At 40.7% G+C, this 19,404-nt stretch overlaps 1 protein-coding gene across 2 annotated transcripts in view; it reads right to left on the bottom strand.

The window, feature by feature from the left end:
• The window catches only part of hig (locomotion-related protein hikaru genki), a gene marked incomplete in the record, with an annotated part of 286,062 nt that overhangs the window by 29,053 nt on the left and 237,605 nt on the right, over positions 1-19,404 (bottom strand).

The raw sequence follows: 19,404 nt of genomic DNA, 5'->3' as shown, positions 1-19,404 counted from the left end.
TCGTGCAACAAAAGTTACTGAAACCAACTCTTAGCGAAGATACCAACCTTTTTATTTCACGTTGGTTACGAGGAATTTGAACCGCCCGCTCACGCAAGAAACTCAAAGCTCTACGTGAGTCAAATCGCGCACTACAACGGTTTCAGCAAGCTTCTCAATCGAGCAGTGTTCATTTCCCACCATGTGTTGTTCAAACTATAAGCAATTTGCTATAGCTGAGCCAAAGCGTCAAAGATTTTTATATCGCTGAGACGTTCATGATAACGTTTAGCGCGCGATGTGAATCACGTAGAGCATTGAGTTTTCATGAGCGGGTGGTTTGAATTCACGCATCAAGAATCATTAAATATCTTCGTAAGGAGTTAATTTCGGTAATTTTCGTTGTGCGTATAGTGTTCTACGTGAAATTTTGGTTTAGAGACATGTATCAGAATGCTGAAATTCGTACCTTGTCTAGTGGTCCATTCTCTGCGTTGAAGTTAAGATTAAGTTTATAAGTAGCACGCTGAAGATTTTTTTCTAAAATGACGTCAAATGACTTCTTGGTTTCTTTTTTGTCCGTAAAACGAACGATTCTCGCTAACCATGAGTATTTTTTAGATCCGAGGTTTAAGCGCGGTAAAATTTTGATCCTCTGAAAATCATGAAAGGAGAATAATGGTTCTTTATTTTTTTACGTTTTTTAACTTCTCAGTTGTGACAGAGATAAAAAAAATTTAACGTAGGTTTTTTTATAACCTCCATTTATTTTTTCTGTATCACTTTCTCCATTGATGTGGCACCTGTACCCTCTTCAGAACCTAAGCTAAAAGATTTCTGAAGACGCACCCCAATATTAGTTACCAGGGCTTTATTGTTGCTCTTTTGATTCACTTTTTTTTGACAAGTCACGTGGGCACCGTTTCCCCCATTTAAAGTATTTTTGTTATTTTCTTCAAACAGATTGGCTGTTAGATCACGAGATCATATTTTTCACTCTCTGAAAAGTTTTTTTTTTTTTTTTTCGGTGGCACTCCGGGTAGTCTCCATAAATGGTAGCAACATTGATTGAGTTACGGCTCTGGTATCTTTCCAATTTCGGAAAAATTCCTTCGTACCTGATAATAATTTGATTATTTTCCACGATGAAAGTTAAATCTGCGTTTGTCCTGCACGTCATACGATAACCCCTCGTTTTTTATAATGTATCTTCGTTCTAAGATGTAAGAAATTTGGCGTTACATGGACTAAATCACGATATTTTCATGCAAAGGAATTGCGAAAAGATTATGGTAGGCAAGGTCTATTTTTCTCTCGTGATGGGATTTCATTCATGAATCTCTTTAGCAAAATTTTATTGTGACGGATAACTAACTATGTTCCCGTAATGTTTGTTACAGTTGTAATGTTTGTACTTCTGTCAAACTGTCGCTCGGTCCAAGGAGCCCTGGATTCAAGCATAACTTCATCATTGTCATCAAGATTTGGTCCTGTACTTCAATTATTTACTCAGTCCTTTTGAGAAAGTAATTCACACTAACATCCTTAAAATGTCAATAAATATTTGGAAAGTCTCAAAATTAGAATTAATTAATAAAATACCCGGGTATTCACTCGACCGAAAATCCATATCGTACCTCGTGCATCGGTTAGTTTACCATGATGTTTATCCGAAGGTCAATCGGAAATCCTCGCCGATTTCAGCCAGATTTTCACCATGCATTCAAAGTGTGATTTTCAATTTTATTTCAGTACTTTTTCATTCCTTCCACTCCTCATAAGAGAATCAGTAAGTTCGAAAACACACCAACTCGGAAAAAAAATTGTTCAGGAAATACTTAAAACTACGCAGCGGGCGAAGAAGTTAGTTTATGAAAAACCTTTTTGGTGTCAAAGGACAAGTACTTAGAGACTTTGCAAAGCACCAAGTTTAAATCGATACACCATGTTTGGTGACAGAAAATTAAGCGTTTAAAAATTTCCGAGTTGGTGTGTTTTCGTTCTCACCGACTTTCAGATACTGATTTTTAATAGTCTGCCCAGAAAATTTCATATTTTTCGACCTGAATAACGCTTGAATATTTACATAACTTGTTGGTACAAGGTATACTGAACCGAAAAAAGAAAACCGCAAGATCGAATGGTCACCCGGTTCCCTTGAAGTGGCCAAAAATTGGTATTTCCAATGAAATACTTCGATTCTTCTCTTTTCCCGTCGCTGTTTCGAGCACTTCCAATCGCAATTTCGAAATTTCCTTTTGCGTGCAGATGCTTCTATCCATAAGTGTTACTGAAGCGTAAAAAAGTGAAAATCAGAAAAAACCCGAGTTGGTGTGTTTTTGACCTCACTGATTCAAGTCTTCTTACAGCTTATTTGTTGCTTTATCTCGAGGAGTGAATTCCGGGCTAATGCATTTCAATCGCAACGCTTTAAAATGTACACACCTACTCTTCTTTGCAAGGGAACATAAACTGACTTTAACTGTGCTCGTCATTTCTACCGTAAAAACTTGACGCAGAGAGATCACCGGAACCGTTGATTTTGATTGATTTTTTTTCACTAACCAATCTGTTGCTGCACCTAAATCAACTCACAGTCGTCATCAACAGGGACGTTCCATCGAAATCGCTTTGGAACGAACACATCTCCGTGCAATTCTGCAAAAAATACCCCGAAGTCATTAGGGAAATCGACCCTCTCTACTGAAAAAAAAAAAAAAAAAAAAAAAAAAAACATTTTAGCGACTTAGTACGAAACAGTGACAAGACACATACGGAAAACACATCGATTACAGGATTCTTTGTACGTGCAGTGCGAACCTTGAAACCCCCCCCCCCCCCGCCGCTACTAAAACAATCTGAAATCACGCGGGTGTTACAAAGAGTTATACACGCATATAATACTAGGGGGCCCTGCCCCCTGACCGCTACGCGGCCCAACCCCCGGGAGGGCGCTCAGGCCCGCTTCGCGGGCCCTTTACGCATATGTATAGGCAAATGTATATTCTTCCATTTTAATACACCATTTTGTGTTCGAGCTGCATCGATTTCAAAATTTTTAACGTAACTCTCAGATTTGTAAATGATGAGGAATAGCTGGATGTACATAATCTCACAGTCCACTTACTGGAGAGATTTCCATTTATTATGTTATTATTAAATACTTAATTTAAAAAAAAAAAAATCGGATTTCGACCGTTAAGAGTTAATAATATTTGGTCCGTCCCGACGCGACGCAGCGCCTGCCTTCTCACTTTGTATGTGCTGTTTATCTGCTGTAAATATTAATAGAAATTCAGCAATCAAGTAAATTGACCAATGCCACAAATCGAAGCCGGAAGAATGCAGGAAAAATTGAGTTAAACTTTATACCTTGGACCTTGAACCTTGAACCCTGAGCGATACTTCGTTCCTCAACTCTTCGAATGAGGAGCCCTTCACGAGCTTTTCCATTGTTTTATTGTTTATTCGAGTCACTCGGGTAGAATCCCACACCTCGACGTTTCTAGCAGAAACGACATATATCTCACGCTATTAACATTGGACTTAAGTGACATGAGCTTTAAAAGCTCTACAGCATTAAAAGTTCGGGGTTTCATAATTTTTTGCACATCTACATCTACTACAGATGACATACATGTAAAGATCATCCTTATCGGTCCGGCAGTTCGTCAGAAATAGTGCTTCCAAGATTTTGCTTGCAGCTGTATAATATAGACTAGTCGTGATTAGCTCGCTTTGCGAGCTGACACGTCTAGCCGGGGAGTGCCCCTGGACCCCAGTTCTACGCTTCGCGACGAACTTGCGACTCGCTCCGCAAGCCGCCACCGCGCCGCACAGTTTTTAACATTGATGAGGAGACAACACCTATGTCTTAATCTTCTTTTTCACCAAGTTTTACAGAAATTGATGTTCTAGGAGTCCGGACCGCGTTTTCGTGCGGGGCCGCCATCTTGGATTTGGAGATGTTGAAAATCTGACCAAAAATGCGAGTTTTCCGTCAAAATACACCTCCTAATACCGAATTTCACAAAAATCGATGGATCGGAAGCCGATATAACAATTTCGACTACGTTCGCCATTTTTGATTTTTGAATTTTGAAAATCGGACCTAAAATTCTAATTTCCCGTCGAAATATACCCCCTAATACCGAATTTCACAAAAATCGATCGATATCAGTAAGCGATATAGCATTTTAGGCCACGGCCGCCATCTTGGATTTGGAAATTTTGAAAATCTGACCAAAAATTCGAGTTTCTCGTCGAAAAATACCCGTTGATACCGAGTTTCACGAAAATCAATTTAACAGGAGCCGACTTAGCATTTTAGGCCACGGCCGCCATCTTGGATTTGGATATTTTGAAAATCTGACCGAAAATTCGAGTTTCTCGTCGAAAAATACCCCTGGATGTACCGAGTTTCACGAAAATCGATCAAACAGGAGCCGACTTAGCATTTTAGGCCACGGCCGCCATCTTGGATTTGGATATTTTGAAAATCTGACCAAAAATTCGAGTTTCTCGTCGAAAAATACCCCTGGATACCGAGTTTCCCGAAAATCGATATAACAGGAGTCGACTTAGTATTTTAGGCCACGGCCGCCATCTTGGATTTGGAAATTTTGAAAATCTGACCGGAAATTCGAGTTTCTCGTCGAAAAATACCCGTTGATATCGAGTTTCACGAAAATCGATATAACAGGAGCCGACTTAGCGTTTTGGGCCACGGCCGCCATCTTGGATTTGGAAATTTTGAAAATCTGACCGAAAATTCGAGTTTCTCGTCGAAAAATACCCCTTAGAACCGAGTTACACGAAAATCGATCAAACAGGAGCCGACTTAGCATTTTAGGCCACGGCCGCCATCTTGGATTTTGACATTTTGTAAATCCGACAAAAAATTCGAGATCCCCGTTGAAAAATACCCCCGCTTACAAATTTCCACAAAAATCCGTTGAAAAATACCGCCTAAAACCTTATATTTCGTCTAGAAGGCAGTGACGTCACGCAACAGGATTGAACCTGTTCGGCGCGATGCGCGTAAACAACCGCGTATCTCCAATATAATACTATATGGAGAAACAACTTTTCGCTCTTGCGGGCGTCCTAAGCAGCGGATTTAAATGGGAATAATTTTAATCAACTCCTCATTACAATAGCTAAAGCGTGTACCAATTTTAAAGGAAATCGCTTCGGCCAATTTTTATCTAGGGGGGGCAGAGTGAGTGGGAACAGCAGCTTTATATAGAGTAACTAGTCGTGATTAGCTCGCTTTGCGAGCTGACACGTCTAGCTGGGGAGTGCCCCTGGACCCCAGTTCTACGCTTCGCGACGAACTTGCGACTCGCTCCGCGAGCCGCCACCGCCCCGCACAGTTTTTAACATTGCTGAGGAGACAACATCTATGTCTTAATCTTCTTTTTCACCAAGTTTTACAGAAATTGATATTCCAGGAGTCCGGACCGCGTTTTCGTGCGGGGCCGCCATCTTGGATTTGGAAATGTTGAAAATCGGACCAAAAATGCGAGTTTTCCGTCGAAATACACCTCCTAATACCGAATTTCACAAAAATCGATGGATCGGAAGCGAAGATAGCAATTTAGACCACGTTCGTCATCTTAGATTTTTGAATTTTGAAAATCGGACCCTAAATTCTAATTTCCCGTCGAAATACACCTCCTAATACCGAATTTCACAAAAATCGATGGATCGGAAGCCAAGATAGCAATTTAGACCACGTTCGTCATCTTGGATTTTTGAATTTTGAAAATCGGACCTTAAATTCTAATTTCCCGTCGAAATATACCCCCTAATACTGAATTTCACAAAAATCGATCGATATTAGGAAGCTATATAGCATTTTAGGCCACGACCGCCATCTTGGATTTTGAAATTTTGAAAATCTAACCAAAAATTCGAGTTCCCCGTCGAAAAGTACCCTGGATCTCCGAGTTTCACAAAAATCGATCAAACAGGAGCCGACTTAGCAATTTAGGCCACGGCCGCCATCTTGGATTTTGAAATTTTGAAAATCTAACCAAAAATTCGAGTTCCCCGTCGAAAAGTACCCTGGATCTCCGAGTTTCACAAAAATCGATCAAACAGGAGCCGACTTAGCAATTTAGGCCACGGCCGCCATCTTGGATTTTGAAATTTTGAAAATCTAACCAAAAATTCGAGTTCCCCGTCGAAAAGTACCCTGGATCTCCGAGTTTCACAAAAATCGATCAAACAGGAGCCGACTTAGCAATTTAGGCCACGGCCGCCATCTTGGATTTTGAAATTTTGAAAATCCGACCAAAAATTCGAGTTCCCCGTCGAAAAGTACCCTGGATCTCCGAGTTTCACAAAAATCGATCAAACAGGAGCCGACTTAGCAATTTAGGCCACGGCCGCCATCTTGGATTTTGAAATTTTGAAAATCTAACCAAAAATTCGAGTTCCCCGTCGAAAAGTACCCTGGATCTCCGAGTTTCACAAAAATCGATCAAACAGGAGCCGACTTAGCAATTTAGGCCACGGCCGCCATCTTGGATTTTGAAATTTTGAAAATCTAACCAAAAATTCGAGTTCCCCGTCGAAAAGTACCCTGGATCTCCGAGTTTCACAAAAATCGATCAAACAGGAGCCGACTTAGCAATTTAGGCCACGGCCGCCATCTTGGATTTTGAAATTTTGAAAATCTAACCAAAAATTCGAGTTCCCCGTCGAAAAGTACCCTGGATCTCCGAGTTTCACAAAAATCGATCAAACAGGAGCCGACTTAGCAATTTAGGCCACGGCCGCCATCTTGGATTTTGAAATTTTGAAAATCTAACCAAAAATTCGAGTTCCCCGTCGAAAAGTACCGTGGATCTCCGAGTTTCACAAAAATCGATCAAACAGGAGCCGACTTAGCAATTTAGGCCACGGCCGCCATCTTGGATTTTGAGATTTTGAAAATCCGACCAAAAATTCGAGATCCCCGTTGAAAAATACCCCCGCTGACCAATTTCCTCAAAAATCCGTTGAAAAATACCGCCTAAGACCTTATATTTCGTCTATAAGGCAGTGACGTCACGCAACAGGATTGAACCTGTTCGGCGCGATGCGCGTAAACAACCGCGTATCTCCAATGTAATACTATACGGAGAAATAACTTTTCGCTCTTGCGGGCGTCCTAAGGCAGCGGATTTGAATGGGAATAATTTTAATCAACTCCTCATTACAATAGCTGAGCGTGTGCCAATTTTAAAGGAAATCGCTTCGGCCAATTTTTATCTAGGGGGGGCATAGTGAGTGGGAACAGCAGCTTTATATAGAGTAATAATAATATGTATATGCGTGACGTAATCGGGGATGACCACGTGTCTACGACGTCTCATTCCCAACATCGTCTTACGTTGGGGGTGGGGACCATCATTACTGTAAGCTCTGTGATTTTCAAAATTTCTAATTTTTCACGCAGTCTTTTCTGATCGGCCGATTTCCATCGTTTTCGCCGAGGTTAACGAGTGATAGTGCCTAGACAAACCCTCTCTATTTAGATTTTGTAACTATGACCAATTTGAATTGCATTTTGCAAAAAAGGAACCAAGATCATTCATATTGCTAGGATTGTGCAACTTAAATTTTTTGCTATACAATCACTGAAATCATGCATATTTACACAAGTAACTTTCTCCGTAGTTTATTGAGTGTAAAGATAAAACTTGTTCAAATGAGCAGTATATTTGCGAGGTAAAACGAGTTGCGCAATATTGGCGAAATTGGAATGCTCTTGTTCCCTTTTTGCAAAACGCAATCCATTTGTCAGATGATATGGGCATTTCCAATTAATTGTGCCAGCGCCGCAACTCAAGTTAGGGTGGTACCGCACCATTTTAACCTAATCTATTGGGGTACAACCACAATGTATTGGAAATTCCAATATCGCCCAACAACCCTTACCTCTTTTTACCACATAAATTTTCATTTTTCGCCACAATTTATCCTGAAGTTCAAGCGGATCGATTTTCGTGATTTTTTTGTTACCAATATAATACATGGTCCCTTCATGAGCCCGCACTATTGGGATTAAATCACGGGGGCAGCAAAGCAGGTCTTAGATTCCGTTAAGCGCCCTCTAGGAGCTGACCCGCGTGGCAGCCAGAGGGCACAGTCCTTAGTATTTACTAGAGTCTGTTTATACTGAGAGTCGAGACAACCCTCCCTCAAGGAGTCACAAACGGGAATAAAGATTACACAAATGACAGTTTTTCGTAATCTTTGATCGGCTCATTCTCAAATTCCTTTCTCCGTTCCCTCTCTCATTTCGTATGTTCCTTGTCGAGCCCATTATACCCCGGTCCATTCTATTCTTTGCAATCGGTGAAAATGTAATATTTATTCCCGTTTGTGACACTGAGGAGGCCTAAAATACGGGGACTAATCAGAAAAAAATTCACATTGTCCTGACTCTCAGTATAAAGGGACTCTGATATTTACCAATGTCAACTTATTTCATACGCATCACGATTTCAAGATAATCCTAGCAAAGTACACGAATTTCAATTTAGTGCCTTGTCGAAGTTTTTTCAAAAAGTATGCATAATTTTTTGTTGCCTCCACTTCATTTATAATGGTGGAATTCTGCGCAACGCACCGCGAAAATTTTTTCTCCCATTGACGCAATCCCGATCCATGGTCGCCAGACGCACTGACGCCTCTGGTAAATCGAAGGATAATCTCCGGGAAAGGTTGGATTCCTGACGAAAATCGGCAAAACCGATGGAGTCGTTAGCAGGGCATTGACGCACAAACCGAGGTACCGCGTTTTTTTGAGAGATGCTCGGTGTTCGAACCCTGCTAGTCCTCCTGATCGACGTGTATGTTTAAGGTGTTTTAGAATTAACAAAACGCTTCACAGTTGATCTCCAGATCTCGACGATGTGTGTGCGGGAGTTTGTTTGAAAAAGATGCCGAAATTCTCAGTTCTATCGCGCTATGGCGCTCTCGTTTTGGTATCTCTCGTTATAAACTTGTGTGAAGTGGTAAGTTTTGCATCGTTTGAATCCTAATGTGTAACGCAGTAAGAGGGGAGAGGGCTATTCAGATGAAAAACCCCGATTTGGGTGTTAGGGAAATGTCAATTTTTAGTTTCTCTCGTGGTAAATTTTCGTGCATTGGTAAGTCTCAGTGGCAAGTCATGATCGACTATCGGTTTATCCCCATTTGAAGCAATGGTAAAGAATCGATTTATTAAGGTGTTCTTTGCGAACACCTTGTTAATCGATCCTTGTCGACAGGTTTAAATGACAGATCAATCGATATATCGCAAAACACGCCACGCCTTTGGTAAGTCTATCAAAATCCTTATGTGTAGCCCAGAGCTGGGCAGAAGGGCCGTGTAGGTGGGAAAAACAGTTTGGAAGGGGGGGGGGGTATCGATTTTCAGTTTTTGCAGCGGGTAGATAATATTTGAATTAAACTCATTCCCATCCTGTTTTATTTTCAAAACGTCCCGAGAAAAACGAATTGCGCGACGGGAAGTTTCAAAATAAACTCAAAAACAGGAAATTAATATTGGTTCAGGTGATTCTTAAGAGAGAAAGAGCAATTATTATCGACATATATCGAACTTGTTTCATTAAGATGTTGATTTCACTCTAAATTTAATCCTAAAAACCGATGGAGTACGATCGACGGGACTTTTCATTCCTTTCTTTTCAAAGAATCCATTGTCTATGGTGTACTATGGTGTGGATTTCAGAATTTTAATCGTGATAATCGATATTTTCGTGCCACTTTAACTCAGCCGGGCATGCCTACACGACTGTTCGTCTTGCATGCAACACATATGCCTATACGTAGGTCATTGTGATGTCCCCCGGAAAATGTTTGAAATTTCAAATCTATTCGGACGCATTTAGAGGCGTGCGTGACGAATTTTTTTTTTCCAAATCCTGCAGAAAAATTTCGTTCCGTTTTTTCCTTTCAGCAAAGCATACTTTTGAACTGTTTCATGCAACTTATCTGGAAATGTTCTGGGATTTTAAATCTAGTTGAACGCATTTTGAGGCTTTCGTGACGCAGTTTTTTTTACCAATTTCTGCGGAAAAATTCCGTTAATTATTTTCCTTCCAGCAAAGCATGTCTTCGAACTGTTTCATGCAACTTAGGGAAGTTTTCGAAATTTTAAATATTTTTGGGCGCAGTTTAAGGCTTCTATGATGAGAATTTTAGAAGATACTAACTGAATGAACACGGTGTTTTACTTAAGGCCTTCGTTTAAAGAGATAATCATCCACCGCAAAGGTTCTTTCCCATCATCTGGCATTTCTGGGGGGATGGGGAGGCAGCTTAAACTATATTTAATTCTGGGGGGGGGGGGGGAGGTTAGGCCCCTCCCTGACCCCCTCCACACGACCATGGTGCAGCAGACTTATAGGACGTATTTATGCTAAAAGGAACCATGTGCGAGTGGAAAGATGGGGTGTGCCTGTGCTCGTTGTGAGCTGGATAAGAAACAATGTAAAAGTGGAAACAGTTCCTTTTGAGAAAATGGAAAAGCGGAATTTTACATTAAATCAAAAGGAACTGAGCGCTATCTCGTGAGCCTTGGACATGCGACAAGAGCGTTGTGGACAGGGCTCATGAGTTAAAGCGCCCCGACGACGAGCTCGTCGCCGTCGTCGAGTACGGTCGTCACCGCTGACGTCACTGGTGCTTTAAAATTCTCATTCATTCTTAAGGCTTTAAACTAACGAGCACACCCCATTTTTCCACTCGCATATAGTTCCATTAAGCGGAAATGCGCCCAACGGCCCACTAGACAAGGTACGAATTTAAGGGTTCTGATATACATGTTTCTTGACCGGAATTTCACGTAAAACGCGATTCTTGCATCGAAAATTACCGAAATCATTTCCTATCTAAGATCTCAACGTTTTTATTCTATATTGGTTACGGGAAATTTGAATTGCCACATCACACGAAACTCAACACTCTACGTGAGTCCAATCGCGTACTACAACGATTTCGGCAGGCTTCTCAATCCAGCACTGTTCATTTCCCACTCTGTGTTGTTCATACCATAAACAACTTGCTACAATCGAGCCAAAGCGTCAGGATTGAGATTGCCGGATTTTCACATCGCAGAGAAAGTCATGGTAATTTTTAGAGTGCGATTTGACTCACGTAGACCATTGAGTTTTCATGAGCGAGAGGTTTGAATTCACGCGTCAAGAAACATTAAATATATTGGTCAGGAGTTAACGTCAGTAATTATCGTTATGCACGGAGAAAAAAAATTCGTGCGTGGGACCCGAAGTTCAGGTCATATGGATCTCTGAAGTTTTCGGATTGAGCATCCGAACACTTCAGATCTAGCTGTCGAGGTTAGGATCACACATCTGAGACTTCAGTTCTTACATCTGAAGTACTTCGGTTTTCACATCCGAAAAACCTCGGTTCTCACATCTGAAGTCTTTCAGATGTAAGAACTGAAGTTTCAGATGTGTGATCCGAACCTCGACAGCTAGACCTAAAGTGTTCAGATGCTCAATCTGAAGACTTCAAAGATCCATATGACCTGAACTTCGGGTCCCACGCACGAGGTTTTTTTCTCCTTGTGCATGCAAATCGTGTTCTACGCAAAATTCTGGTTAAGAAATATGTATCAGAATGCTTAACTTCGTACCTTGTCTAGTGGTCTATTGCACCTAGAGTACCTATACAGCGAGAGTATGGACAGATCGCTTCATGGAGGGCGTAGGGCCCAAAAGTGCAGCCACCCTTCTAACCAACTTCTAACGCACAAAATTTCACTGCCATTCTGCAGATTCCAATTCCAACTAAGATGGCCAAGAATGTACAAAAATGAGTAAATTCATGCAAAAACTAAGTCAAATACGTGCTTTATAAACGATGGTTCGCAACAATTGTATCGGTAAAGTGCTCTGAATAATTGAAATTCATACGTTGGCTGCATTTCTGGGCCCTAACTTCATTCACGGAGACATCGGTGAAGGCCTGATGGATTTTCGGAGTTTCACATCTCGCCGTTTCCCTCACGTAACAAATTTATTTCAATGTTTCCAATTCCCCCTCACAAATTGCATAGTAATTAGAAGAATCTTGGGCATTCCTAACTGAAAATTTCACTGCCTTTTCCTCAGATTTTACGCAAAAATCAGATAAATTTTTCACAAAATTGCACAGGTGTCACTTTGTAATATAAAGAAATTGTTTGAGGCCATTTGGCAACCTTGGAATGGACTTACGTTCCCTCGTGCAGGAGACGACGATCTCTCTATACTCTCGCTATACAGGTACTCTAATTGCACCTAGATATCCTTGATTTCTTCTTTCATCTGCACTTTCTCTCTATTTTAGGAAGCACCCACACCACGCGGAGGAAATGTCAAAGGTTCCTCCCCATCGAGACGCTCCCCAAAAAACGCCCCCTCGCCCCCGAAAGGATGCCCCCCATCTCCATTACTCGAGAAAGTCTGCCAAGAATCGATCTCGAACTTGTACAAAGCGCCGGACGGGACTTGCCTGGACTATCCCCCGGAAAGATGCGCAGTCCTGGCAGCCAATGGACAGCTGGAACAGTGCAAATGCACCGAGCCTGGACACGACTGCTTCGCCGATAAGTGCACGCAACTCCCGCAGTGCACCATCGACATGATACGGCAAGAGAACCCTAAAGCTTTCTCCGGGGGATCAGGGATCAGGGGCCAGAACGGGAAGCCGTCCTGGCAGCGTGCTACTGCGGCCGTTCTTAACAAACTCCCTAGGGGCAATTCCGTGAAAAATTTCCTCGCCAAATCACCGACATTCGCCCGTTCTCTCACGGGTGGTGTGAAGAAACTCAGCTCATCAGTAAGAGGAAGGTTATCGAGATCGCGTTCGGGGTCGAAATCGAAAGGAGGGGTCTCAAGGTCAAGTTCAAATGGTTGGCTCTCAGATACCGGCCGCAGCCCATAGACGCTATTAGTGCCACGTCACAGAAAAGCGATATATATCGATTTTTTCGCATTGAGAGCATTGAAAGAGGTTATGCCAATGTTATTGTTTGGATCCAATTCGGTACAATGGAGAATCCCTGTGATGACGTCGCCACTAATAGCGTCGATAGCCCAAGAATTGACCCTTTGCTGCATGAGCCGATCACCAATGCTGCAGTGCTAAGGAAGAACCCCGTATAAACATCCGAGGGTTGTCAAATTTCCTTTGATAAAATGTTTAATTTTGCGGAACGTTATCAATATTTTTCCTTGATATTTTCAGGAACTTCAGGTGAAATTGCGAACAAGTGCGAACAATTGCACAAGTTAACCAGGAAATCAGTGTTTTATCAAAGGAAATTTGGCAACGCCTGAAGGTTCATACGGCGTTCTCCCTTAGCACGACAGAATGCTGGCGTGCTAAGGAAAAACGCCGCGCAGTGGATCGAGTCAGTTAGAGAGCTCGGGCATTACATATTTGACTATAAAGCTGTAAATTTGGATGTTAATTTTGCCACATTTTAAATTTCAAAGGGTGTTACCAGAAGAAAAGTATACGCGGAAACCAATGAAATCACTTTCAGAACCTCAACATTTTGAATAAACGGAGTTATAAGCGTTTAAAGTCTCCAACTTTTTTCCGACCTCTCATATTGACTCGATCCATTTTGCGCCGTATGCGCATTCGAATGTTGCCAAATTCATTGTAAAAAAAGATTTATCCTTGAAGAAAGTCAAGACTGTTTCCCCTTGAAATTTTCAAACTTTGTAGATGGAATGACGAACGAAATTCTCTGAAAAATCAGAACAAAAATATTCACACATTTTCCTGAGAATTCGTGATCTGTCGAAAGAAATTCGGCAAACTTCTGATGGCTCATGCGGCGTTTTTCCTTAGCACGGCAGTATGAGCTTCTTCATGCAGTGATGTTTCATTTTTAAGAACTAGAGTATGCACATAGTTCACAGGAATTTTCACCGTTTTTTTGAACAATATTAACCCACGAATGGTAAGCTCCAAGTTGCGTATTTAGAGCTCCCATTTGAACAATTTTCAACAAATTCATTCAAAATCATTTTGAACATATTTCCCCAGATTAATCATCTGTTATTTACTAGCCATCCGATAGCATTATTTATGACGCTCTGAAGTGCCCCAGCTAGGGGAATTCATGACAACCTAGATATATTTGTCCCGGTAAAAAAAGGTAGGGGTTGTACGATGATGCGGGCATGTCCTATTAATTGTGGGAGTACACTGATAAAGTGGTAAATACACAAACAACCTTCAGGGGGCACGGGGCGCTACAGCTTCCCAGTTTATCCGGCTCTAGTTTAGGTCTGTACTAGGTCTAATAAGCGATCGAGTGACCAAATCATGATGCATTTCGTAAAATGTTAGATCCTTAATGAGTAAAATATAATAGAGTTGAGGAAATTTAGCCAAGGTGGGCCCAAAGACGACCCTTATTGGTCCCCTTGCATGAAGAATACTAGAAAACTAGGGGGCTACGCCCCCTGGCCGCTACGCGGCCCAACCCCCTGAAGGCGCTCCGCGCCATCAATGGGCCGCTTCGCGGCCCTATTTTTACCCTCCTATCAGTGTTAGTTTTATTTTTCCCCTAAACAATTACGATATGAGGTATCCTTTAATTTTAAACTTTACTTAAAATTACTTTAAAATTTAAAGGACGCGTTTTGGAATGACTGCTTGATGAAATATTGCAGTAAAACAATGAACAATGATAGACAGGTAATAATTAAGATATCATGAGTCGGGGATCGAACCTACACCGAGTTCCAAGAGGACGCATTCGACGTCTTAGACAACTCGGTCACCGCACGACGTGAGAAATCAGGTGCGAATCTTGTGTAGATAAGTGTAGAGCTGATGCGCAGGCTACACAACTACTGCGCAACCTCCTCGACCACTGCGCATCCTCCCGCGCATAGCGGTAGCAGTACCGGAGCATTCTATAAACTCACTCACTTTTATAACGTGATTTTAAAAAAACCTGGGTCCTTTTTCCAAAATCTGATTAGAGCGGGCTCATCTAGGGCCTATTACCTGTCGATTTACGCAAAAATCATGGAAATCGGCCCGGTAGAACGCTCAAACGAACTATGACAAAAAGTATAAATTTACATTGTTTAAATGGGAGAATTCGCAACTTTACCACGTAATATAAAAAAACCTGGGCCATATTTTGAAAATCTGAAAAGAGTTGGCTTATCTAGAGACAATTGCCCGTCGATAGCCGCAAAAATCATGAAAATCGGCCCGGTAGAACGCTGGAACTAAGCGTTACCAGTTTCGCAAAATTAGGAGGTCTTGGAGCTTATAGTATAGAAGATTATTACGACGTATGGTTCAAGTTTTTTTTTTTTTTTTTTTTTTTTTTTTTTTTTATTTATTATTATTCTCTGCCTTTTTTTGTAGATTAATATCCATCGCCACTTAAGCGTTCTACCCGTTCAAGTAATACGTATGGAAGCGAGACAAATATTAATTTCTGAGATTTAAAGTTTGTCTTTCTGCAGGCAGCTGTACTACACTGAAAAAAAAGTAGTTAGCGTTGAGAACTAATTTGGTAAGTTCTCGCCAAGTAGAATCAAAATTAGGCTTCAGAACTAATTTATTGTACTGAAGCACCAATCAATTCGCTTCATACGCTGACTTCACTTTACTAGAGCGCGAACCAGAATTGGAAAACAGCACTAGCTGTAAAATTAGCGCTGTGGTAAGACAAATTCACCTTCGGGTCAAACTAATTCGCCCTCAACGCTAACTGCCACATTGTCCGTTACATTTATTTAGTTTCAAAAAAGTGGCGTCGGTACAACAGCCTCAATCGCGTCAGCTCGTGAAAATCAATTAAAATGTGAAATTTCGGGCTCGTTTGACAATGTAAATACTCCCGGTATGATTTATAGTGTCCTCTCTTTCTTGAAAACGTTCGAAAGCAACATAAATAAACCTGTTAAGGTTAGAAATCGTCTGTTCGATTCAAAACGTAAACAAGCATGATATTCGTTGGAGTCGTCAATCTTCTGTATTAAATTGCGATTAAAGCGTTCCGCGTTCAGTTTATATTTTACGAAAACCTGTGAACTTACTGCTTACTTCTATAGTTCGTGTTCTCCCGTAATTTCAAAAGGCCAGGTTGGCCTAGTGGTTAGCGCGTCTGACTCTAGGTCAATAGGTCCCGGGTTCGAATCCCGGTGGTGGCGACAAATTTTCATGGAACTGACGAGTGGATCTGTAAGCAGAATTCGCTCGGCCTTAATCCGTGAAAATTTGTAAGCCTGAGCATGGATGTCTACCAAATTCCCTGATGTCTTCGGACAGTAAATAGTGCCTATAGATGGCTGTAGATTCCTAAAGGAATAGAAGCCACTAAACTCTCAATAAAAAAAAAAAAAAAAAAAAAAAAAAAAAAAAAGTTTTGAGGTTAGGTTGACCCAACCCTACCGAATGCGAATTAGAGTAGCGGAATTAGTTTCCAGCACTAATAGTGGTTAGTGTACAGAAACCAAAAATCATGTGTGTCCAAATCACACAATTTGAGTTAGTGTATAGAAACAATTTTTAGTCATCTGACGCTAACTCATTTTTTTCAGTGTAATTTGTATAAAACCCGAAATCGGGGTTAGATGAGAATTTTTCACCACATACCTTTTTTGATGTTTAATTCTTTTTTTTTTCAAAGTTCCGTGCATAGATATTTAGGGATTGTCAAATGATCGTTCATTTATATCTTATTTTGTACATAGTTTTTGTTTAAATGTGTAATTACGTTCACCGCCGCCTTGCAACCGATTTTGTGCGTGAGTATTTATTTCATAAGTTTGATTGTAGTATTGAGGCAAATTTCCACGGGTAAATTAAGTTAACCTTTTTCGACCAGACTGGCAGGGTTGCAATCTAACGGAGAAAAATACTCTCTGCTGAAGTCAAAAACTATAAACTCACTTGTTCAGTGAATAATGGCTAACGTTTGCATCCATCCACTTTTCGACCTACTACCAGGGTTGCACGGATGAAACAAAAAATTTGAAATATGGAACGTTTCCGTGAAATATTTCATGAAATTTCTAAAAGTTGTGAAAAATATGAAACATATTTTCAGGGGCTCGGTATGAAACACACACTATAAAACACCAAAAAGTGAAAAACCAGGTCTCCTTTCATTTAATTTTGCATTTAATTTTAAAAAATAATGAAAAATATTTTTCACACTCTTCTGAAATTTCATTAAATATTTCACATGAAATTTCAAGATTTTATTTTTCATGAAAAATTGCAACCCTGCCAACCACGCTACCCTGATAGCGAAGAAAGCAGCCGGTGCAGTTCTGTATGAGCCATGGTTAGCCTATGCTCTTCAGTGGCGTGGCGTGAATTGCGATATATCGATTGTTATGCCATTTAACCCTATGGTAAAGAATCGATAATTAATTAAGGTGTTCGCTGCGAACACCCTGTTTATCGACCCTTTTCTATAGGTTTAAATGGCATAACAATCGATATATCGCAAAGCACGCCACGCCACTAATGCTCTTTTGTGTCTCGAGGCTCACCCAGCATGGACTTACTGCTCTCTTTGCTATCTTGCCAGCACGGGTGGTGAGTCAAGAATTTTGGATGCGGTTTCTATTGCTGCTGAGCTTAAAAACCAAATGCTATAGGCACACCGTTGAATTTCCAAATTAACGCTTTCTCATAGTTATCCCCCAGATAACACTCCTGTATATGGGTAGGTGTTAAGCAGGGCCCTAGATTCATCATCTAACGATAGTTCTATCTTCATTTTCTTGGCTAAGGTCATGTTTATTCTTATGACGTACAAATATTTATTTAGTTTAAATTACAGTGAATAATTTTAATGCAGAGGCTAAGTCTGCCTCGAAACATTAAACTGTTATATTTTAAAATATTCCTGTTCGTTTTTAATCAAATCCTTCTTGAAATGCATCATTGAAAATTGACTCACATGGCAAACCAAACAGGAGTGAGAAAGTTGGAATTGAGTTAAAAAAAGGTCCGATAAGTAAATTAATCTCGGCAAGGATTCTGTAACAACTTTTTCCGCCTTTAACTCCGGCTGACTATTAGGTTAGCCGTGATCAATGTAGTTACGACAGTTAATTATGAGCAGAAGTGTGCCTATAAAATTTGGCACTTTTCTGGACTCAGTTGTCCGTCTTCCTCAGCGCTGAACTTCTTCATGAAAGTACGAACGGCGAAGTTGCAAGCTAACGATTAACCATCCCTCCATTGGAAGTTGCTTCCCTCAGATGCTGCTATGTTTCAAGTGAAATATTTCAGTAATATTATAGTCCCGTGCGTGAATGATACGTTTGCTCGGTTACTGGATAGAATAAACGGAAAAAACTATCGATTTTCCTTTTGGGAATTCACAAGAGATTACAAAATGGAAACGAAGCTGAACGGTCAACAGTACCGAATTGGAAACGCAGTCCGGGTATAATCGACGGGTACAATCAATGCGAGAAGTATCCATGCAGTCTTGTAGGCGTCAGTATGCGTTCATACCGACCGTACTGTTTGGCGCAATGCGTGAAGTATTTCCCCAGTCTTGCAGGCGCTGATATGAGTTTGACGCCGGCCGCACTGTGTTCGGTGCGATTGATCGAACTTGCGTTAAGATAATATAGGTATTCTCAATGATAAATCACGACACACCTAATTTGTATTTCTGAGAACTTGAGGCAAAATGTCAGTCTTACCCGAGAAAAAATGGATCGTTCCAGCTCATTCAGGATCATTCAATTTTCAATGATCCTGAATGAGTTTGAATGATTCTTCAATGAGCTTGAATGATCCCGAATGAGCTTGAGTGCGCTGGCTCATTGGATCGTTCAACTTGAATGTGCATCGGGTCATTCACCCAATGTGCTTGAATGCGCTGGCTCATTCGATCATTCAACATGGATGCACTAACTCGTTGGATCGTTCAACTTGTATAATCAGGATCATTCAATTTGAATGATTCAATTTATCAGCTTATTCAAACTCATTGGGCCAATGATCAGGCTTATCGTAACTGAATCATCGAGAGCATTGAAATTGAACGACCCAACATGCTGGCTCATTCAAGCTTATTAAATCAACGATCAAGATTATTGAAGTTGAATAAGCCACCAGAATGATATGGATGATATGATCAGCAGATTCGGATATTCAAGTATCGGTCTGATGAGAATCTATCATAAAGAAATTGTAAAAAGTATAGAAGCAAAAGTACGTGGGTATCCATACTCACTTTGCAGTTTTTCTTCAACAGAAAAATGAAAGGGGAAAAAAAAACAAAAAAAAAAAAAAAAACATATGATGATAGAAAAAGTTAAAAAAACACAGGCTCACCAGAAGTTTAATCCAATTCCTTTTGAAGTAAGCTCATCCTCCGCCCTATTACAGTAATAGCGTGAA

Source organism: Bemisia tabaci, chromosome 10 (genome assembly GCF_918797505.1).
Source record: "Bemisia tabaci chromosome 10, PGI_BMITA_v3".
Classification (NCBI taxonomy): domain Eukaryota; kingdom Metazoa; phylum Arthropoda; class Insecta; order Hemiptera; family Aleyrodidae; genus Bemisia; species Bemisia tabaci.
This window is presented reverse-complemented; position numbering and strand designations above follow the sequence as displayed.